This window comes from Silurus meridionalis, chromosome 18 (assembly GCF_014805685.1).
Source record: "Silurus meridionalis isolate SWU-2019-XX chromosome 18, ASM1480568v1, whole genome shotgun sequence".
Classification (NCBI taxonomy): Eukaryota; Metazoa; Chordata; class Actinopteri; order Siluriformes; family Siluridae; genus Silurus; species Silurus meridionalis.
In genome coordinates this window covers 26,257,405-26,282,404 of record NC_060901.1, presented here as the reverse complement: position 1 = coordinate 26,282,404, position 25,000 = coordinate 26,257,405, and the positions used below count along the sequence as shown (strand labels likewise).

Here is a 25,000-nt window from a genome sequence, read left to right as displayed (position 1 = left end):
CCGCCCCTCTATTACAGAAAATTTAATAGACGACAACCAATCAGAACGCAGAATTCTGCGTCGTTGCGCTTTAAATAAGCTCACGGTGTGTGATGTGGTCCCTGGTGGGCTTGTCTAGTAAAGTGAAGTAAATCAAAGCCATTGTACCTGGCAGCCACACACACACACACACACACACACACACTATAAAGGTCTTTTACTGTCATAGTCAGCAGCTGCTGTGCTTTCTACTCTTCAACCTGGCTCCACACACACACACACACACACACACACACACACACACACACAGTTCTGGGCTTCCTCTGCTTCATGCTTGCTTCACAGCAGGCAATATGAGACACAGGACATTTTATTCAGTCGAGGTGAAAAACAATTATCTATCTATCTATCTATCTATCTATCTATCTATCTATCTATCTATCTACCTATCTATCTATCTATCTATCTATCTATCTATCTATCTATCTATCTATCTATCTATCTATCTATCTATCTATCTATCTATCTATCTATCTATCTATCTATCACATTATATAACTTTTATCCATACAGTATATGCATTAGAACTCGGTGCTGATGAGATGTAAGGAACAGAAGCATGGACTTGCTGATAGAGGAACCGTGAAGAACACGTGATCATGATCACTGCATGCCGCTGAGGGATCTCTCCAGCCCCTAAAGCACTCAATCCTATCTGACACCACGGCCATTTAAATAACAATCCAGGCCACTCTGAGCACAGGAGTTAATCAGCACGAGGCACTAGTGCTGAAGATCAAAGCAAGGACCCCCCTCCCCTTTTGACCTTCTGAATGAGATACGAACGATTGTATCGATGGTGATGTGGGAGAAGGAGAACCTTGGACACGTGATTTATATGCTGACACACAGGAAAACGCTTTTATTTTATTTTTAGTAATTCAATAAGTGCTGACTAGAGCAAAGATCTGACAACATCAGCACCATAGTGGAGTTTATTCACTGTCCTGGAACCGAATTCATGAACCTTCTCAACCTAGATGGTGTTCAGGAACCTTATTTACAATTTGCAATATATATATATATATATATATATATATATATATATATATATATATATATATATATATATATATATATATATATATATATATTTATTTATTTATTTTATTTTGTGTAATTATTATTATTATTTTTAATTAAATTTATTTATTAAATTTTTTATTTTATATATATATATATATATATATATATATATATATATACAGGAGTGCAGAATTATTAGGCAAATGAGTATTTTGACCACATCATCCTCGTTATGCATGTTGTCTTACTCCAAGCTGTATAGGCTGGAAAGCCTACTACCAATTAAGCATATTAGGTGATGTGCATCTCTGTAATGAGAAGGGTGTGGTCTAATGACATCAACACCCTATATCAGGTGTGCATAATTATTAGGCAACTTCCTTTCCTTTGGCAAAATGGGTCAAAAGAAGGACTTGACAGGCTCAGAAAAGTCAAAAATAGTGAGATATATTGCAGAGGGATGCAGCAGTCTTAAAATAGCCAAGCTTCTGAAGCGTGATCATCGAACAATCAAGCGTTTCATTCAAAATAGTCAACAGGGTCGCAAGAAGCGTGTGGAAAAACCAAGGCGCAAAATAACTGCCCGTGAACTGAGAAAAGTCAAGCGTGCAGCTGCCAAGATGCCACTTGCCACCAGTTTGGCCATATTTCAGAGCTGCAACATCACTGAGTGCCCAAAAGCACAAGGTGTGCAATACTCAGAGACATGGCCAAGGTAAGAAAGGCAGAAAGTCGACCACCACTGAACAAGACACACAAGCTGAAACGTCAAGACTGGGCCAAGAAATATCTCAAGACTGATTTTCTAAGGTTTTATGGACTGATGAAATGAGAGTGAGTCTTGATGGGCCAGATGGATGGGCCCGTGGCTGGATTGGTAAAGGGCAGAGAGCTCCAGTCCGACTCAGACGCCAGCAAGGTGGAGGTGGAGTACTGGTTTGGGCTGGTATCATCAAAGATGAGCTTGTGGGGCCTTTTCGGGTTGAGGATGGAGTCAAGCTGAACTCCCAGTCCTACTGCCAGTTTCTGGAAGACACCTTCTTCAAGCAGTGGTACAGGAAGAAGTCTGCATCCTTCAAGAAAAACATGATTTTCATGCAGGACAATGCTCCATCACACACGCCCAAGTACTCACAGCGTGGCTGGCAAGAAAGGGTATAAAGAAGAAAATCTAATGATATGGCCTCCTTGTTCACCTGATCTGAACCCCATTGAGAACCTGTGGTCCATCATCAAATGTGCGATTTACAAGGAGGAAAACAGTACACCTCTCTGAACAGTGTCTGGGAGGCTGTGGTTGCTGCTGCACGCAATGTTGATGGTGAACAGATCAAAACACTGACAGAATCCATGGATGGCAGGCTTTTGAGTGTCCTTGCAAAGAAAGGTGGCTATATTGGTCACTGATTTGTTTTGTTTGGTTTTGAATGTCAGAAATGTATATTTGTGAATGTTGAGATGTTATATTGGTTTCACTGGTAAAATAAATAATTGAAATGGGTATGAATTTGTTTTTGTTGTTGCCTAATAATTATGCACAGTAATAGTCACCTGCACACACAGATATCCCCTAAAATAGCTAAAACTAAAACTACTTCCAAAAATATTCAGCTTTGATATTAATGAGTTTTTGTGTTCATTGAGAACATGGTTGTTGTTCAAATTAATCCTCAAATAAAATTAATCCTCAAAATACAACTTGCCTAATAATTCTGCACTCCCTGTATATATATATATATATATAATTTATTTATTTATTTATTTATTTATTTATTTATTTATTTTATTTGTTTTATTTTTGTTACTTTCTTGAAATTCCCAGTTCAAAGTTTAATTCAGGATTTTTGGTTCTTGAAGACCACAATTACCTTCATAATCTGTTTAACTTCCACCAGTAGAACTAAATCACTTACTCACTCTCGCTCAATCAATTACTCAATCAATCAATCAATCAATCAATCAATCACTCGTTCATTCACTCTAAATTTGTTTATGTTTGTTTGTTTTTGTACTCTGATTTATATTCTTTATTTGATATCTGGATATCTTTCTTTTTTGCATAGTTACACAATCACAATCTCTCTCTCTCTCTCTCTCTCTCTCTCTCTCTCACACATTCTCTCGGTCTGTAACAGAAGATAGAAGAAGAGATCATCAAGAAAAGAAAATATAAATAAACACACATTTTTCAGAGTGTAGGATTGGGCTTGTGTTTGGGTCTGGAATTTAGGTATGGGATTGGTTGAAGAACTGGGTTTGGGATTGAGTCTACATCTAGTACTGGGTCTGGACTGGACTTGGAATTGGGTCTGGGATTTGGGCCTGGGTCTGGATTCGGGTCTGGTAATAAATCTTGTTTTTATGTATTGGTTTGAATTTGGGTCTGTGTCTGGCATTAGATCTGAGTCTGGGATTAAATCTGAGTCTGGAATTGGGATTGCTTCTGGCATTGTGTCTTGGTCTGGTTCTAGGTCTGGGATTCTGTGTGGGTTTGGAGTGAATCTGGGATTTGGTCTGGAATTGGGTCTAGGCTTAGAATTGTTTCTGGGATTAAATCTTGATCAAGGTTTAAATGTTGGATTGAGTCCGAGTATAGAATTATTATTATAGGTCTAGGTCTGGACTGAACCTCGGATTGGGTCGGGATATGGGTCTGAGTCTGGGTTTAGGATTGGGTCTCGGATCGGATCTAGGATTGAGCCTGGGATTGGGTCTGGATCTGGATGATGTAAACTTCATGGTTCTGCTGCATGCTATGATGTCTCATGAACAAATTTTAGAGAAGATCATTTTGACTCAGAGCAGCAAAACAGATGAAGATCAAGGATGTTCTGTTCCCACGAAAACGAATCAATAGCTGTTTGAAATGAGGACTGCTGTGTGTGTGTGTGTGTGTGTGTGTGTGTGTGTGTGTGTGTGTGTGTGTGTGTTTATATTAATTGTATGCATTGGGAATCAGGGTTTCACTCATATTATGGTAATTATCTCATTTTTGAGTCCTCATGAAACTGTTGCGGTCACAAAGTGAGGATGAATGTCTGCAGAACTATGAATGACAAATGAAGGTCATTATTGTGAATGAGAACAGAAGGTCACTGCGGTTCAAGAAACTGTTAAATCTGGGTCTGGGTCGGGGATTGTGCCTGATTCTAGGTCTTAATTTGGGTCTGAGTGTTGATTTGGGACTGTGTGTTTGGGTCTGTTTATGGCTTTGGAATTTTGGGATTGAATCTGGTTCTGGATTAGGTCTGGTTCTGAGATTGAGTCTGGGTTTGATTTAGGTCTTTGTCTAGGTTTGGGTCTGGGATTGGATTTGGTTTGGTTTTGGGACTGCAGTCTTGTTATGGGATAGGGTTTATGTCTGGATCTAGATTTGGATCTGGGATTGGGTCTGGGTCTGGAATTGGGTCTGTGTCTAGATTTGGGTCTAGGTTTGTTAAAAACATGTTAAAACCATGCATGGTTCAGGTATCTGAGTCTGGTGTGGGTTTAGTTCTGTGTTTAAGTCTGGGTCTGGTCTTGGGTTGGTTGTGGGTCACAAAGTTTGTGTCTGTTTCTAGGTTTGAGTCTGAAATTAAATCTGGTGTTTGATCTTGGTCTAACTTTGGGCTGGATTAGAGTCTGATTCTGGGATTGGATCTGGGTTTAGATATGAGTATGAGTCTGGGATTGGGTTTGGGTCTGGATTCAGTTTGCTGCTGTTTGATCTGGGTCTAGGTTTGAGTCTGGGTCTGAGTCAAAAATTTGGTTTGGTGTTGGGTCTGAGTCTAAGTTTGTATCTTAATTTGGCTCTGAAGTTTGGGACTGGGTTTAGATTTGAGTTTGGGACTGGGATCGGGTTTGTGTCTGGATCTGGTTTTTAAGATGGATTGGTTCTGGGTTTGGGTCTGGGTTTAGGTTTGGGTTTAAGTCTGTATTGGATCTACTTTCTTTTTTTGTTAGGAAAAAAGAGCTTTATTTATCAAAAAACTTTCACATCCATGATGAAACACATCGTCAAGAAAGATGATAAATTATTGATGAAAAACAGGTCTTTTTTTCACACAATGACTCAAAACAAATAAAATGTTACGTGAGAGAAGACTGAATTTTGTAGCGGGGACGTTTTTTGGAGCTTCGGTGCTTGTTGAGCGTTACACACATCTCGTCTTCTGGCAGATGGCAATGAGAGATAATTTCGAAGGAATTCAATTCAGCCATTGATTAATACGTCACTGTGAGGAACAGAGCTGAAGCTCACGGCTCTGGTTCTTATTATCCTACAGCTGCTGCAGGCACGAGCCGGAGAAGAACCAGAACCGACCAAACACACACCACAACACAACCCTGCACACATCCATAACACAGTCCATGGAGTGTGTGTGTGTGTGTGTGTGTGTGTGTGTGTGTGTGTGTGTGTGTGTGTGTGTGTGTGTGTGTGTGTGTGTGTGTTGTGTCCTATTATGCACTAGTGTGTGACCCCATCTTCTACCTTCAGTAGTGTTCTCCAGATTTGGTTTTAATTAAAAAACAGCCATCGATTCATTCTTTGAAATATTAAGCAGATTTTTAGGGGTAAGTGTGTGTGTGTGTGTGTGTGTGTGTGTGTGTGTGTGTGTGTGTGTGTGTGTGTGTGTGTAAGGTGAGTAAGGAGATACTCTTGCTAATGCCTTTGATAATTTTTCCTTAAAACTATTAGTCATTTCATATATATATATATATATTAGTCTTTCTCTTTCTCTCTGTCTCATTCTCTTTCTGTCTTTCTCTCCCTTTCCATCTGTCTTTTTTGTTGTTCTGCATCACTCCCTCTTTCTTTCTATCTGCCACTCTCATTGTTTCTCTCCCTTGCTTTCTCTCTCTCTGTCTCATTCACTCTGCATATATCTATTTGTCCCCCAGACAGACTTTGTTGTCTGTTTGTCTGTCTGTCTGTCTGTCTGTCTGTCTGTCTGTCTGTCTGTCTGTCAGCCCCACATGCACTCTAAACCATCTCTTTTTTTCCCTGTCTCTCTCTGTTACTGTCTCTCATTGGGTCTAAGTTTAAGGTCTGGCTCTAGACTTGGGTCTGTGTCTACGTTTTGGTCTGCGTCTGGGATTGAGTCTGGTTTCAGGACTGTTTGTTTCTGGGATTTGATCTCGGATTAGATTTAAGTTTGAGTCTTGGATTAGATTTGGGTTTGGCTTTCGGTCTGAGTTTAATTCTGAGTCCAAGTTGGGGTTTGTGTCTATGTCTCTCTATTAACCTTTTTTTTCTCCGATTTGTCTTTTTTCTATGCTTTTTTGGCCTCCTGTCTTCCTATCTGTTTCTGTCTTATATCCTTCCTTTCTCCTTATCTTTCACTATCCTCTCCGTTCTTTCCTGTCTTGTCACTTTTCTCACTGTCAATCTGTGTCTCTTCCCCCCGGGTCCTCCATTTATTTATTTTCATTCTATCGTTCCATCACCTTGTCACTCGTTTTGTCCATCTCCTTTTCTCTGTCCATCAGGAGACTGTTTATGTTTGACCTGATTTAAAGGCTCAGGTTTCCATCATGCTCCGCTAACAGACGTCTGGACCGAGACAGAGCGATTCACCATGGAAGTCTCACCGTCTGGAAACTCCATTTTTCCACTCGCCGAAGTAAAGGGCGAGACACTCTAATTACAGCTTGCCAAAAGTATTTGGACACCCGACTATTCTAGACAGATTTGGTTCTACCACAAAAATGGAATGTGTTAGACGTCTTTGGATGTCTTGCATCGAACTAGGAGACCAAAACCTGCTCAAGCATGACAATGCTTTTGTGCGAAAAAGTCAGTTCCAGACCTTCCATGGGTTGGAGTGGAAGATCTCCTGCTATAGGTCTCCAACCACATTGAATAGTCTTACAGTCTCATTGCATTGAGCCTTACCACCCATTTCCTCCTGAGTTTGCCCTCAAACCAGCGTTTGAACACGCTCCCACCACCACAAAGTTACAATAGATGTTCAAACCAGACGTCCAATGCAGCCCCCCACGTTCTTCTTGAAAGCTCATGAAGCACCTTCTGCGATTTGCACCAGACCTGAATATGTCCAATGAAGCCAAAGTGACTTTTCATATTTATACTGAAGCATGGACTTCATCTTTCTTTTTTTTTTTCGTCCCTGAACAAACGCTCTGGAACCGATCAGGTTCTCGTTTTCTTCTCATCTACAGGAGATGAGATCCAAGGAGAAAAAAAATCATGTGTATGTACAAAAAAATAATCGAAGTCTGTGTAACATTTCATGATGCTGTACACTGATGCTGGTTGCTGAGGAACAGACAGCAACTTACTACACTGCAGTACTGTAGCCGTGCTTTATTTTCACCTACACACACACACACACACACACACACACACACACACACCAAAGTGGCCTACTGTATTTATCACATGAAAATCCTTCAGATCTTTGAAGGCCAGAAAGAACTTATATCCTACACACACACACACACACACACACACACACACACACACACACACACACACACACCACGACAGAGTGTGTACAAAAATATTATGAACATGTTCCTTTGTTCGACATGATATCATATGAACCATGGGCTCTCCTGAGCATGATTCAGCTTTCTGATTGGCGCTCAGCAGAGTGGGCGGGGCTAGTGAGCACCTTCCATTCTTTCTTTCTTTCTTTCTTTCTTTCTTTCTTTCTTTCTTTCTTTCTTTCTTTCTTCTTTCTTTCTTTCTTTCTTTCTTACCACTTTTACATTTTCTTTCCTGTAGAACAAAAACAAACAATTTCCTTTCTTTTTTTCAAAATACGACAGAAAGTCGAGTCTTAGATATGAATTTTTTATTTTTTTTTAATTGACACACTCGTACCACATGATCATTACAGAAGACAGTAAGATGTACTGGGACATTAATTATAATCTTCATTAGTTTTCCATCTGCCCCTGGGGGGTATATTAGTAGTGTAGAAGGGGGAAGGGGGCAGAATTCATTACAACTCGTCTAATGATATACATTACATAAGAGTTCCACCAGAATCGCCCAAATGTAGTGGAACCACACCTTTCCTTCAATCCTTTCTTTCTTTCCTTCCTTCCTTTCTTTCTTCCTTCCTTATTTCCTTCTTTTCTATTTCCTTACATTCTTCCTTTCTTCCTTCTATCCTTTCTTTCTTTCTTTCTTTCTTTCTTTCTTTCTTTCTTTCTTTCTTTCTTTCTTTCTTTCTTTCTTTCTTGTTGTATTTTGTATTATATTGATCCACCAAGATGATGTAAAAAAAAGCAAAGAAAGAAAGAAAGAAAGAAAGAAAGAAAGAAAGACATTGAACAGGTTTGTCATTAATACCAATTTGACGTGTTTCAATATTCAGAATGTTTAAAATTGACTTTTGATTTGAAGGATTTTGTAAATTAAACCATTGTTTTTGCAGTCAGGTGTGTGTGTGTGTGTGTGTGTGTGTAGGTGTGTGTGTGTGTGTGTGTGTGTGTGTGTGTGTGTGTGTGTGTGTGTGTGTGTGTGTATGTGTGTGTGTGTGTGTGTGTGTGTGTGTGTGTGTAGGTGTGTGTGTGTGTGTGTGTGTATGTGTGTGTGTGTGTTGTATTTAAGTTCTTCACCTCCCACACAGTCGTCCTTGAGAGCTGTTTGTTCAGTAAGTCTCGTAGCCTCGAGTTTTTCACTGCACATCATTAAATCAAAAACACTCAGTAATGGACATTGGCTTGACGGCCTACTGGTTTCCAGTAACACTACTCCTGGGAAACCATTAGCAACATTTCATTCTACCCTTCTTTCCTTTGTTCCTAAATTTTCTAATCCTTGTATAGAAGATGACCTCCTTTTCTACGTTTTTACTTGATTTCTTCCTTCCTTCCTTCTTTTCTATCCTTGAGTCCTTCCTTATTTTCTTTCTTCCTTCTATCTTTGATTTCTATCCTTCTTTCATAGATTCTTTGATTCCTTTCTACCTTCCCACCTTCCTTTTCTATGGTTTTTTTAGTCTTTCTTTCTTTCTTCTTTGATTCCTTCCTCCTTTCTTTCCTTGATTCTTTCCTTTCTTCTTTCTGTTTCCTTTCCTCCTTCTTTCCATTCCTTTACTTTACACCTTCATTGTTTGCTCTTTTTGGTGTGTGTGTGTGTGTGTGTGTAGGTGTGTGTGTGTGTGTGTGTGTGTGTGTGTGTGTGTGTGTGTGTGTGTGTGTGTGTGTGTGTGTGTGTGTGTGTGTGTGTGTGTGTGTGTTGTATTTAAGTTCTTCACCTCCCACACAGTCGTCCTTGAGCTGTTTGTTCAGTAAGTCTCGTAGCCTCGAGTTTTCACTGCACATCATTAAATCAAAAAACACTCAGTAATGGACATTGGCTTGACGGCCTACTGGTTTCCAGTAACACTACTCCTGGGAAACCATTAGCAACATCCATCCATTCTTTCATTCCTTACACCTTTCTTTCTTCCACTTCCCTTTTCTTACTACCTTTCTTCCTTTCCTCCTTCCTCTCTCTATTTATCCATTCTCTCCTTTCTGGCTTTTATACAACTTCATTACTTACTATCATTTTCTGTATATTTTTCCATCACTGTGTGGATGAGGAATAAAACATACCCATGCTGGACTGGCGCTGTAATGTATAATCCAGGCCGACATCATCATGCACTCATTCGTTTGTTAGACATGGCACGATCGAGAACGAACATACACTGAAGCAGTTCAGCTTCAAGAGTCTTCACTTTAAGTGTGCTAGAGTAGTTTGCTGGCAGATGCTTTGAAAATTTGGACCCGGACACGGATGTCAGTGAGCTGTCCGACTTCATCAGGCTCTTCATCGGTCTCGCTGAATGCCTTTGGCAGCGAATGAAATTTTTAATATGCTTTCGTCTTGGTCTTTGCTGAATGCGGATTTCAGGGAAAAAAAAAACGCTTCTGTTCGAGGAGATGAAAGGTCACTATAGTTCAAATTCATTGGAAAACGTTTGAGATCGCAGTAATTCTAGTTGTTTCAATGAAAATCAATTGGAAAAAAGGCGTCACGTCCGAACGGTATGTATTTTTCCACAATCCTTTATTTATCATAGGATTGATTTTGGATAATCTTCGGCTGATTTGTGATCAGTTTTTAAGTCTTATACACAAACATCTGGGACAATGTGTAGAAACGAAAAACAGAATGCAATGATTTGCAAAACCCATATTTTATTCATAATAGAACACAGAATATATATAAAAGGTTTAAACTGAGGAAATGTACTATTCTAAGTAAAAAACAATTATGTAATTTTGAACTTTTTGAAAGACAGGCAGAGCTTCACCAATCTGTAAAAGACTGTGTCTAAAAGTTATCATTTACACCTCCAAAAATTATTGACGTGTCATCCACAAAAAACTTTCTTTCGGCATCTCCCGTTACGGGTCGCCATAGCGGATCATCCGCATGTTTGATTTGGCAAAGGTTTTTACGCTGGATGCCCTTCCTAACACAACCCTCCCCATTTATCCGGGCTTGGGACCAGCACTAAGGCTTGTGCAACCCTAATGGCTGGGGTTGGTTCCCTGACCAGGGATCGAACCCGGGCCGCAGCGGTGAGAGCGCCGCATCCTAACCACTAGACCACCAGGGAACCGATGTGTTGTCCACAAATGCCAGTTAAATCTCTATCATGCAAAGAGGAAGGCATGTGTAAACATGATTCAGAAAATGCCACCATTCTCCTGGGCCAAAGTTTATTCAAAATGCACTGAGATAAAGTGGAAAATTATTCTGTATTCGGGTGATATTATTTCTTTTTTTGGAAACCATAAACACCCTATCCTTTGTATCAATGCTCGGTTTATAAAGCCCCTCTGATAGTATGGGAGTGCATTAGTGCTTGTGTAATGGTAGCTTGCAAATTTGGAAAGGCTTCATCAATGCTGAATGTACAGTTGACGGAGTCAACCCTGCGGCAAACTGTTCCTGCAGGAACTCCAGAATTGAACCAACCAGGCAGTTAACTGGGTCCAACCAGTGGTGCTTACACCACGTGGCAAACAGATGCCAAACTCCTCATGGAGGGAGATATGGAATGGAGAATGGTCTCTACTACCTCAGTAGAGAGACCAGCTGCTAGGAACTGTAAAGAAGATGATTCTCTGTACTAGAGAAAGCACACTTTCACACTCAAGTCGAACCACCAGCAATTGAACATTTTCATCTTTTTTACTTTGGGAAGCTTGTCAGGTGAAAATACGGCATGGAAGACACCAGAAGCACCTTTAATAGGAAACTGATCTAAGCTAGCTAGCCAGCTAGTTAATCAGTTGGCCCCATGCTTCCAGGCTCTTCTCTCTTCTGTTACCTAGGAAGGGGAGTAAACTTTTTCTTGATGTCTAAACAGCTGGGGCATTAACAATTTTTAAGACGAGGAAGTGATCTAGTTCTTGCAAATTTTAATACATTTGGACATATTGTGTCCAAAATGTCTTAAAAAATGTCTCAATAATGTCTGATTTTGAACTGTTTCGATGTTAACTGCAGGTGAATAGAGTTCAAGAGCGTTCATTTACTGAATTTTTGTTTAATGCTGTCTGAGTGGGTGTATCGATCCCCGGCTCTCGGGAAAAAGGTAACCATGGAGCACCGAGTTCATGATTGAACTCCTTTCTGCCACGGTGGAAATTTAATCATGTAATCTTTCCACTGGCGACAAGAAAGTGACTTGAAATGGGGAAAGAAAGCACATGAAAAACGAGTCGCGTTGAAACTGAGTGCCAGCATTGTTCGTTCTCTTTAGCTGTGAGCATACAGTTAATTGCTCAGCTATTTTCTATCTCCATATAAAGATCGCTATAAAGCCCTGTATTGACGTTGGCATCTCGACTGTTTGTTGATTCCACACACACACAAAAAAAACGTCCTGAAAGCTTTTTGATTAAGCTCAAAGGCTGCTCAAGGGTTCAAGGGGAAATGAGTGTGGACATCAGGTGACAACATTTATAGCTCCTAAAAGCCAAGAAAGGTAAAACACTGGAGACCAACCATCATTGGTAAAAGTTCTTCATATCCAGGTAAATATTATACAGTGGAACCCGGTTATCTCGCCCTCGGTTACCTCGACAACCCTATTAAGTCGACGTTTTTGAAGTGGAACCGCCAAATTCTCGCTTTTTCTAAACATTTTTTATCGGTTATGTCGAACCCTGATATCTCAAACACAAGGGGGGAAAAATTTGCCATTTAACGTCGGTTATCTCGGTGCAGCCGCAGAAGAACTCGCGGAAGTGGTGGAAAAATCAAGGCTTACAGCTGCTACAGGTGTTGTATTGTATACTGGTGAATCTCTGCTGTTAATTAGTGCACATATGCCTTTTGTTGTTAAATGTTATGCGATGAACGGGAGGTGAAAGCACGTGGGATGAGCAAAATCATAGAATGAACACCAGCAGGATCGGGGAGAATCCACGATGCGCTTTGGGAAGAAAAGCGCAGCCGTTGAGAGAGTGCCGGTGGGAAGGCACGTACCGGGATACGCATGAGCGATAACAACGACCGCCGTGAACCAACATATACCAACAATAACGGACAGTGAGAGTGTGGAAGTTTAAATAGGAGCTGGCGATGATGATAAACGAGCACCATATGTGCGCGATTGAAGCGGAGCTTCAGAGAAAGCGGTCGAGAAAGCACCTGACACGCTGAAGGGGGCCGAAGGGGGCGTGGCAGGTGGATTCCTGACAGATAAACATGTACTGTATGTATTTTTATAGCATGCCTTCATCAAACAAATCGCGGCAACGCTGTTGTGTAAAAAAACCCTTCAAAAACACGTGCATGCACATTCTCATTTATTAACGCACATCATGTACATAAAGAAATTTCAAGCACGTTAATATATTGCCGCCATTTTGATTTTCGTTTATCTCGATCATCGGTTACCTCGATGCTTTTTGGCGACCCCCTAGGACATCGACATAACCGGGTTCCACTGTATATACACATGTAGTAATGGGATACATGACTATTTTTAGGTCTTCAGACTGTTTCCACAAACTTGAAGACACACAACATGTACATGATGCCATTGGTTGCAATTTGAGACCCAAACCTGTTGAGTGAAAGATGTGGAATATCTCCTGCTATAGAGCTCCAACCCTATCTGGGATGAATTGGAATACCACCTCAGGCCTCCTCACCTCACCTATATAAGTACCTAAATTTACTAACACACTTGTGTTTTAATGAGAAGAAGTCTCCCCAAAACTGCTACAAAACTTCCACAAAACCTGGTGGAACATCTTCCCTGAAGTTCAAACAGCATAATTTTAAAGTTAGTTAGTTGTGCACAATATATGAGATAAAACAAAGGTTGAGAACAAAGATGAAGAAACTACAGAAGGAGTTTCATAAGTTGTATCATCTCCAGTTCACCAATTTTGTCTTGAGTTCAGATCGGGTTCTGGTTTAAAATATCCACGCAATCGTAGGTACAATTTTCAAAGATCTCAAGTACGGCTTCAAAGCCTTCGCAGACTCTAGGTTTCGCATGTATTTTGTTTTGCGTAATTTCTTTGCCTCATTCAAAATTCGAATGCGAGTTAAGAGGCAATGAGGGAATTCATATTTGAGGTGGAAAACAAGAAGAAAACAAAGAAGCCCAAGAAAGCATGCAAGATGAATGCAGTGGTGCAATAGAAAAAAAAATCTCTCATGAAATATTCAGCCAGCTGGGCCTCGTGAATGAAAAATCCGCAGTGTGAGGCGAAGCTGTGTATTCGTCCAACATCAAGAAACATTCTTAGGCAGAAACAAGCAAAAAGCTGTCAGGTATCTTCTCGGAAAAGCTCTAGAATGTAATGAACTGCTCAAAACATTGGCTTATAATCATTTTGTATGTAAACGCCATGTTTGGAATACCTTCACAGGGTGATGTTAATTTAGCAAGATAAGTGTATATATCGCATCCTGATGGTCCACGGTGAGGATGTTCCTTTCTAAAACAATTAGAAACTTAAATATCTCACTGGATCAGTAGGTGTGTACTGATTTGGTGAAGACCTCGTCGTCAGACATCTATGCTGAGGGTTGCAGTGGGGGGTTTGGACAGCAGGCATAATCTAATTGTGGTTTTCTACATCTTTTTGGTTCTGTGCGTAGACATCTGGCAGACATCCTGCCTAATCGGGATCAGGGGTTTGGGATTAAAAAATGTACAGTATGTTTTTATGTCTGGGTGTGTTTATGTGAGAGAGAAAGTGTGTTAAGCATTTAATGAAGGGTATACGAGTGCAGCTGTTTAACTCAAGTGGGCTCGGATGTAAAGTGCTTTGGGTATTTGCAGTGCATGAGTGTGTTTTCTAACCTCTACACCACCAGACATTGGTGTCTCACGGATTCATTTACTTCTGCTCCATTCTATACATTCTAAATGATCTTTATATTATTATAACTGTATATAACTGTCATCTGTATATACACACAAACACATTTTCAGATATTAATCGTTATATACCCAAATATGTTATTTTTATTTGAGTATTTTAGTTTCCAATGCCCATAATTTATACTGATGTAAATATACAGTATTTACATATTTAAGTGCACTTTGATAATAGGAGGCACTCTCCAGTCCCGTCAAAGAGGACTATGCAGGTCGAAGTCGGTAAACTGTCGGAATTATACTTAGAGACTACATTACCCAAAAGCCACTGAATTTGCTCTCACTTTCTGCTATTGGTCCATGCTTGTTAGGCCTTGTTTGTTGGTTCATGCTTGTTGGTCCTTCTTGTTGGGCTTGCTTGTTGGTATTTGCTTGTTAATCCATGCTTGTTGGGCTTGCATTCTGTAACATGCTTGTTGGTCCATGCCTTTTAGTCCACCCTTGTTTGTTCTTGCTTGTTGGCCCATGCTTGCTGTTCCATCCTTGTTGTTCCATCCCTGTTGATCCATGCTTGTTGGCCTATTCTTGTTGGTTTGTGCTTGTTGGCCTATGCTTGTTGAACCTTGCTTGTTGGTCCATGCCTTTTAGTCCACCCTTGTTAGTTCTTGCTTGTTGGCCCATGCTTGCTGTTCCACTCTTGTTGATCCATGCTTTCTGGCCCATTCTTGTTGATCAATGCTTGTTGATCCATGCTTGTTGGTGCATGTATGATGGTCCATTCTTATTGGTTCATGCTTGTTGGTCCTTACTTGTCAATATGTACTTGTTGGCTCTTGCTTGTTGGTCCTTCCTTATTGGTCATACATACCTGCTAGTGCTGGCTAATAGGCTCTTGCTTGTTGGTTCTTGCTTGTTGGTCCTTTCATGTTGGTCCATGCTTGTTGGATTCACATTTGTTGGTCCCTATTTGCTGTTATAATAAGCTAAACCTTTCTGGGAAAATGTTCCACTAGATTTTAATGGATATTTGTGCTTGTTCAGCTACAAGGGCATTAGTAAGGTCAAGTACTGATGTAGGTGAGGTGAGGAAAAAGTCCCAATAGTTTAGCCCACGTAATGTATTTCTGCCAACTAGGATTTTCTTGTTAGCTATGCTAGTGAAGGAGTGCAGCACCCTCCTGCTATGCATTCATCCATATACACAACAATGACACACACATACACATACACACGCGCTTACACACCAGTTTCTTACTCATCGATCTTTATGTATGCTGTGCACAGTCACACACTGATCAAGCTCTCAGCACTTGCAATGACTCTAATGTTCTGCAGCTGAAACACATTGTCTGTGTGTGACATCATCACAGCTCTCACAGCAACAAACACCCTTTACAATGTGTGTGTGTGTGCGTGTGTGTGTGTGTGTGTGTGTGTGTGTGTTTTCTCACATGCACTGTGCCCTAAGGCTAAATGTCATCTTGTAAATTACTGATATAAATGGTGTGTGTGTGTGTGTGTGTGTGTGTGTACGTGCGTGTGTGTAAAATTGAAGTCAACTGATGTTCTAATTTGTTTATAGCCATGTTTGTCTTATCAAAGGTCAAAGCTCACCCTTTATTGACCTTCAAATGACCCCTGTCTTGCTTATAAGCGGTAAATATTTTCTCGGAGGTCAGATTTCCACGTGTCCCCGCCTTGCAGGAAGGATTTTCCATTACATTTTCAGCACTTTTCGGTGATGTGGGTCGTGTCTGTAGACCGGATTTTATGCTTGTTTTGATAAATGGCGTCTCTGAAGTTCTTTCGAATTCCGGATGATGTATTGTATCTAAAACAACATTTTGTCTGGGGCTGAGAACGTTGATAAATTTCTGTCACGGTGATAAATGCCACGTTTCATTTTCTCCACTCTGTTTGTCATTTGTTTGCTAGCTGATTGTGGTTTCCTGTTTCATGTTTGTCCTCAATTAGTGCTTTGTGTAAACTTTGACCCACAAACAGTTTCTTTTTCTCATTCCTTTAAAAAGTAAGTTACCTGTCATGCTCAGGTCTTGTTTTTGTTACACTGGAAATTTATTAGCAGAAAATCAAACAGCAAAAGCGTTGATTTACACTCTCAGTGTGGCTCTGGTTTGATAACACTGACATGTTTTGGTTTGTTTAGTTTGTTTGTTTTGGATTGGTTTGTTTGGATTCAATTATTTAGTTTGAAAGGTTCAGATTGGTTGTGTTTGTTTGTTTGATTTGGATTGGGTAAATTTGTTTAGATTATTTGGATTTGTTTGTTTGGTTTGGATTGTTTTAGTTTGTTTGGATTGAGTTGTTTGGGTGGTTTGGATTGGTTTAATTTGTTTAAAATATTTGTATTTGTTTGTCTGGTTTGAATTGTTTTAATTGGTTTATTTGTTTTGTTTGGATTGAGTTGTTTGCATGGTTCAGATTGGTTTGTTTGGATAGGTTTGGATGGCTTGTTTGAGTTTGCTTTGCTTAGGTTGTTTGGCTGGATTGTTTGTATTGTTTTGTTTCCTCTTGTTTGGGTTTATTTGTTTGGTTTATTTCTTTGTTTGGGAAAATGATGAATCCGATTGCATCACTATGTAGTTCAGCAGGTAGTCCAATGGTATTGCGGGTAAATGCAGTGAACTGTTAACCATAGCAGAAAGAGACCAAGATGAAATTCATGTGCTGATTGTAGAATTTAAATATGAACTCTGTCCTGCTGTTGACTAGATTATGTTTTTTAGACTTGACCTTGTGAACTTCTAATGGACTTCTGTGTAATTGGTGGATGCACAGCGTGGGTGAGGTGGAATGTTTGTGTAAATCTGAAATGAAAATCACTGACTATTAAGTTAATGTAATTCTGTGGGTGTGGATGCTGCTCCGACTGGGAACGTCTCTAACAAAGCACAAGTTTTCAAATCTAATGATTATAATAGTCAAATATCCGGCATGGGATTAAAGTTGGGCTGAGGGCAGGATCAGTTTCTTCTGATTGAATCGTAATGAATTACGCTTTCTGAAGGAGAAGGTTTATGTTTTGAATGTTCATCGTTCATCTCCTCGAGTGAAGGACTCCATATCATTTATCATGAATGTATTTGGAATTCAGAACAAAAATTTTAATCCCATAATTTATCCTTTACAACTTTGTGTTCTTTACAAACAAGAACAGGAAAATTCCCCTCTTAGTTTGTAACAAAAATAAGAAACGAAGGAAGGAAAAAATAAACAAACAAAGGAAGTAAGGAGGGATAAAAGCAAAAAAGAGAAGCAAAAGGAAAGACAAAAATAATGAAAAAGAAGCAAAGGAAAGAAAGAAAGAAAGAAAGAAAGAAAGAAAGAAAGAAAGAAAGAAAGAAAGAAAGAAAGAAAGAAAGAATAAATAGGGTGATGAAGAAAGAAAGAAAGAAAGAAAGAAAGAAAGAAAGAAAGAAAGAAAGAAAGAAAGAAAGAATAAATAGGGTGATGAAGAAAGAAAGAAAGAAAGAAAGAAAGAAGAAGAAAGAAAGAAGAAAGAAAGAAAGAAAGAAAGAAAAGAAAGAAAGAAAGAAGAAAGAAAGAAAGAAAGAAAGAAAGAAAGAAAGAAGAAAGAAAGAAAGAAAGAAAGAAAGAAAGAAAGAAAGAAAGAAAGAACATAAAGAGGGTGAAACGAGAGAATGACTGTAGGAAATGATGTTGTTCCCTCAGAATTCAGACACCAAATGTGTGTGCGTGTGTGTGTGTGTGTGTGTGTGTGTGTGTGTGTGTGTGTGTGTGTGTGTGTGTGTGTGTTTCTTACATTACCACATCTAGGAAGCCTTCAGTAATTGGGTCAGTGATGTTGAAAGCACATCACACACACACACACACACACACACACACACACACACACACACACACACACACACACTGTTCCGGTTTGTTTGTTCACCTGATCATTACTTATTATTCTAATAGCTACTTTTTCAGAACAGCTTTTATCTGATTTACTTATTTTATTATTTATTATTTATTTTCTTTATTTATTACTTTTATTTTAAGAAAATAAAGATTATTATTATATTATCATTATTTGAGAAAATTGTTCAGTCAATAGGATTCAACACTAAAGTTTATTATTATTATTATTATTATTATTATTATTATTATTATTATTATTATTATTATTCTGTGGAAAGTCATCAGGGTCATAATCACTGACTTGCATTTTAATATATTTTGCGCTGCCTCCTGTAGGGTACGCTGACCTTCGAGTTTCTATCCAATCAGATTTCAACCGTCAGATCACTTCAGAATCAATACTGCAAGACCCTGTAGATAAAAAGTACACTGGGGGCTGTCTAGCAGGCGTCCGATAACATCTGCATTTTCACGTCCTCTGATTGGACGGTCGGAGAGCGCGCTAGTCAGAGTTCGCAAACCGCATCTGTAGCAAACTGCGCAACCTCAAATATCATTCTGTGGATTTAATTGCTGTTTTTTTTTTATTATTCCGGGACGGCTGACAGAGGAGAAGAAATCTGATTGGTCGTTGGACATTTACAAGAAACTTCTGCATAAACGGTTCAAAAGAGCTGTTTAGCTTTTTCGTTTTCTTTCCTGTAGAATTTGCTTTAAAAAAACACAAATTCCCAAGAAAACTGTAATGTATGTAGACGAGTCTCTGTGCAAACAACAGACGAAATGGATGAAATATAATGAAATTTGTTTGAAAATGATAAATGTTTAATTGAATCAAACACAATGTTTTCAGACCTTCAGGGAGAAAGAAAGAAAGAAAGAAAGAAAGAAAGAAAGAAAGAAAGAAAGAAAGAAAGAAAAAGCAAGACGTGCGTGGGTGAAGAAAGAAAGGAAAGAAAACAAAAATAGAGAAAAGAAAGGAAAGAATGAAAAATAAAGAAAGGGTGATGAAAGACAATGTGTAAGAACTTGGCGCCCCCTCGCGGTAATACTTAACATTACTCTCAATAACTGCTGTTGCATCGAATAACCAGCAGGGGGCAGAAAGGACCCAAAAATATAACAATAGCACTGCGGGCAGAAATGTTTGGATTACAATCAGATTCTAATTTTATTTGTCTCACACACACACACACACACACACACACACACACACACACACACACACACACACACACACACACACACAGACTTCAACATGTAGTCAAATGCTTTGTACCACTGTTCAACATCTAAACATGAAAATAGAAATTGAATATAAAAATAAAATATAAAAAGAATAAAGTATATTTTAAGTATATAGTATAACTATAGAGTATACAAATAAGATAATAAGAATACACACGAATTAAAAACTAAATATAAATATTTAAAAAATAATAATGAAAAGAATGTAAATTTGTGGTCCACAGAAAATTAATTAAATACACTTAATAACTCGATCTTTTTGTGTAGATCGTGTTGATCATTTATCTATTTAACACGGTATAATTATTATAAAGTAATATTTTATAATAAAATCTCCTCCTCCTCCGCCTCCTCCTCCACGTCTTCTTCGCTTATTTTTACCCTGCGTCACACACGCACATGGTGGTCTCGAAGGGTTTGTCGCCGCCTAGTGGCGTGTTCTGCAACTGCGACTCCTTGTTCATACATCAAACCACTAATGTTAAAATATTTATTTATTTATTTATTTATTTATTTACAGTGTATTTACCGGTCAAACAGGTAATTGAGACCATTCCTGCTTTCTTTCTTTCTTTCTTTCTTTCTTTCTTTCTTTCTTTCTTTCTTTCTTTCTTTCTTTCTATTCATTCATTCATTCATTTCATACTTTCTTTTTCTCTCTGTTATTCTCTCTCTTTTATTCACGTACTCTCTCTCTCTCTCTCTCTCTCTCTCTCTCTCTCTCTCCTTCCCTCCTCCGTTAAAGCCGCACATTCCTGACATTCCACGCTCCTGATGTCACAGAGGGCGGTGCCGCCGCGCGCATCCCGACGTCTTTTGCCTTTCCCCCTGTGTGTGTGTGTGTGTGTGTGTGTGTGTGTGTGTGTGTGTGTGTGTGTGTGTGTGAGAGAGAGAGAGAGAGAGAGAGAGAGAGTCCGTGGAGAAACCCGTTATCGGCGGTGGTCTTCAGAGCTTCAGTTCTCCTGCCTGCTTCAGCACTGAACCTGCCGGAAAGCTCACGGATTAAACCAGTTTACAGGGAATTCCGGTTTTCTTCCCTTCTTTTGGGGTTTTTTTCTTATTATTCAGTTTCAGGAATCCGGAGTTTATCCGGAGTTTATCCGGAGTTGGAGAAGTTGGAGTGTTCCGGTGGCTGAGATTTTGGACTTGGAGCGAAAAGTTTTTTTCTTCTCCTTTCATTCTTCCTTTTCTTCCACTTCATCTTCTCCATCATCTTCTTCATCCTCATCTTCTTCTTCATCAGGAAGCGGGATTTTTTTTTCCAAGAAGGAGTTTTTTTTTTCTTGAGGATCGCGCGACCGCAGCAACTTTTTTTTTAAAGGAAAAAAGGAAGAACGAAGGGAAAAAAAGTGGGCATGTAGCGCGCACAGCACGGTGAGTGTGTGTGTGTGTGTGTGTGTGTGTGTTCACAACTGACCAGCATTTGCATCGATGACGTAACAAAATGCAACTAATTAACAAAATAATTAATTGACTAACAGAGAACAATTGTGTTACAAAATAATAAACACTACAGTGGTGTGTGTTACTGATACACACTGAGTAATAAACACTACAGTGATGTGTGTTACTGATACACACTGAGTAATAAACACTACAGTGTTGTGTGTTACTGATACACACTGAGTAATAAACACTACAGTGATGTGTGTTACTGATACACACTGAGTAATAAACACTACAGTGATGTGTGTTACTGATACACACTGAGTAATAAACACTACAGTGGTGTGTGTTACTGATACACACTGAGTAATAAACACTACAGTGGTGTGTGTTACTGATACACACTGAGTAATAAACACTACAGTGGTGTGTGTTGCTGATACACACTGAGTAATAAACACTACAGTGATGTGTGTTACTGATACACACTGAGTAATAAACACTACAGTGATGTGTGTTACTGATACACACTGAGTAATAAACACTACAGTGTTGTGTGTTACTGATACACACTGAGTAATAAACACTACAGTGGTGTGTGTTACTGATACACACTGAGTAATAAACACTACAGTGGTGTGTGTTACTGATACACACTGAGTAATAAACACTACAGTGATGTGTGTTACTGATACACACTGAGTAATAAACACTACAGTGTTGTGTGTTACTGATACACACTGAGTAATAAACACTACAGTGTTGTGTGTTACTGATACACACTGAGTAATAAACACTACAGTGGTGTGTGTTACTGATACACACTGAGTAATAAACACTACAGTGATGTGTGTTACTGATACACACTGAGTAATAAACACTACAGTGTTGTGTGTTACTGATACACACTGACTAATAAACACTACAGTGTTGTGTGTTACTGATACACACTGAGTAATAAACACTACAGTGGTGTGTTACTGATACACACTGAGTAATAAACACTACAGTGATGTGTGTTACTGATACACACTGAGTAATAAACACTACAGTGTTGTGTTACTGATACACACTGACTAATAAACACTACAGTGTTGTGTGTTACTGATACACTGAGTAATAAACACTACAGTGGTGTGTGTTACTGATACACACTGAGTAATAAACACTACAGTTGTGTGTGTTACTGATACACACTGAGTAATAAACACTACAGTGGTGTGTGTTACTGATACACACTGAGTAATAAACACTACAGTGTTGTGTGTTACTGATACACACTGAGTAATAAACACTACAGTGTTGTGTGTTACTGATACACACTGAGTAATAAACACTACAGTGGTGTGTGTTACTGATACACACTGAGTAATAAACACTACAGTGGTGTGTGTTACTGATACACACTGAGTAATAAACACTACATTTGTGTGTGTTACTGATACACACTGAGTAATAAACACTACAGTGGTGTGTGTTACTGATACACACTGAGTAATAAACACTACAGTGGTGTGTGTTACTGATACACACTGAGTAATAAACACTACAGTGTTGTGTGTTACTGATACACACTGAGTAATAAACACTACAGTGGTGTGTGTTACTGATACACACTGAGTAATAAACACTACAGTGATGTGTTACTGATACACACTGAGTAATAAACACTACAGTGATGAGTGTTACTGATACACACTGAGTAATAAACACTACAGTGATGTGTGTTACTGATACACACTGAGTAATAAACACTACAGTGGTGTGTGTTACTGATACACACTGAGTAATAAACACTACAGTGATGTGTTACTGATACACACTGAGTAATAAACACTACAGTGATGAGTGTTACTGATACACACTGAGTAATAAACACTACAGTGTTGTGTGTTACTGATACACACTGAGTAATAAACACTACAGTGATGTGTGTTACTGATACACACTGAGTAATAAACACTACAGTGTTGTGTGTTACTGATACACACTGAGTAATAAACACTACAGTGGTGTGTGTTACTGATACACACTGAGTAATAAACACTACAGTGGTGTGTGTTACTGATACACACTGAGTAATAAACACTACAGTGGTGTGTGTTACTGATACACACTGAGTAATAAACACTACAGTGTTGTGTGTTACTGATACACATTGAGTAATAAACACTACAGTGGTGTGTGTTACTGCTACACACTGAGTAATAAACACTACAGTGGTGTGTGTTTCTGATACACACTGAGTAATAAACACTACAGTGGTGTGTGTTTCTGATACACACTGAGTAATAAACACTACAGTGTTGTGTGCTACTGATACACACTGAGTAATAAACACTCCAGTGGTGTGTGTACTGATACACACTGAGTAATAAACACTACAGTGGTGTGTGTTACTGATACACACTGAGTAATAAACACTACAGTGGTGTGTGTTACTGATACACACTGAGTAATAAACACTACAGTGATGTGTGTTACTGATACACACTGAGTAATACACACTACAGTGATGTGTGTTACTGATACACACTGAGTAATAAACACTACAGTGTTGTGTGTTACTGATACACATTGAGTAATAAACACTACAGTGTTGTGTGTTACTGATACACACTGAGTAATAAACACTACAGTGTTGTGTGTTACTGATACACACTGAGTAATAAACACTACAGTGGTGTGTTACTGATACACACTGAGTAATAAACACTACAGTGGTGTGTGTTACTGATACACATTGAGTAATAAACACTACAGTGTTGTGTGTTTCTGATACACACTGAGTAATAAACACTACAGTTGTGTGTTACTGATACACACTGAATAATAAACACTACAGTGGTGTGTGTTACTGATACACACTGAGTAATAAACACTACAGTGTTGTGTGTTACTGATACACACTGAGTAATAAACACTACAGTGATGTGTGTTACTGATACACACTGAGTAATAAACACTACAGTGGTGTGTGTTACTGATACACACTGAGTAATAAACACTACAGTGGTGTGTGTTACTGATACACATTGAGTAATAAACACTACAGTGTTGTGTGTTTCTGATACACACTGAGTAATAAACACTACAGTTGTGTGTGTTACTGATACACACTGAATAATAAACACTACAGTGGTGTGTGTTACTGATACACACTGAGTAATAAACACTACAGTGTTGTGTGTTACTGATACACACTGAGTAATAAACACTACAGTGTTGTGTGTTACTGATACACACTGAGTAATAAACACTACAGTGATGTGTGTTACTGATACACACTGAGTAATAAACACTACAGTGGTGTGTGTTACTGATACACACTGAGTAATAAACACTACAGTGGTGTGTGTTACTGATACACACTGAGTAATAAACACTACAGTGTTGTGTGTTACTGATACACATTGAGTAATAAACACTACAGTGGTGTGTGTTACTGCTACACACTGAGTAATAAACACTACAGTGGTGTGTGTTTCTGATACACACTGAGTAATAAACACTACAGTGGTGTGTGTTTCTGATACACACTGAGTAATAAACACTACAGTGTTGTGTGCTACTGATACACACTGAGTAATAAACACTCCAGTGGTGTGTGTTACTGATACACACTGAGTAATAAACACTACAGTGGTGTGTGTTACTGATACACACTGAGTAATAAACACTACAGTGGTGTGTGTTACTGATACACACTGAGTAATAAACACTACAGTGATGTGTGTTACTGATACACACTGAGTAATACACACTACAGTGATGTGTGTTACTGATACACACTGAGTAATAAACACTACAGTGTTGTGTGTTACTGATACACATTGAGTAATAAACACTACAGTGTTGTGTGTTACTGATACACACTGAGTAATAAACACTACAGTGTTGTGTGTTACTGATACACACTGAGTAATAAACACTACAGTGGTGTGTGTTACTGATACACACTGAGTAATAAACACTACAGTGGTGTGTGTTACTGATACACATTGAGTAATAAACACTACAGTGTTGTGTTTTACTGATACACACTGAGTAATAAACACTACAGTTGTGTGTGTTACTGATACACACTGAATAATAAACACTACAGTGGTGTG

The 25,000-nt window shown here is 38.9% G+C and overlaps 1 protein-coding gene across 2 annotated transcripts in view; it reads left to right on the top strand.

Annotated features, from left to right (window-relative positions):
- The first annotated feature begins 20,342 nt into the window (after positions 1-20,342).
- Positions 20,343-25,000, top strand: part of LOC124401362 (tyrosine-protein phosphatase non-receptor type 14-like) — a 38,115-nt gene continuing 33,457 nt past the window's right edge. The window contains exon 1 of one of the 2 annotated variants that reach the window (XM_046873618.1): positions 20,343-20,876. The gene's annotated coding sequence lies outside the window, so the exon portion shown is untranslated. The remainder of the gene's footprint in view (positions 20,877-25,000) is intronic. The other variant, XM_046873619.1, reaches the window with a different exon arrangement.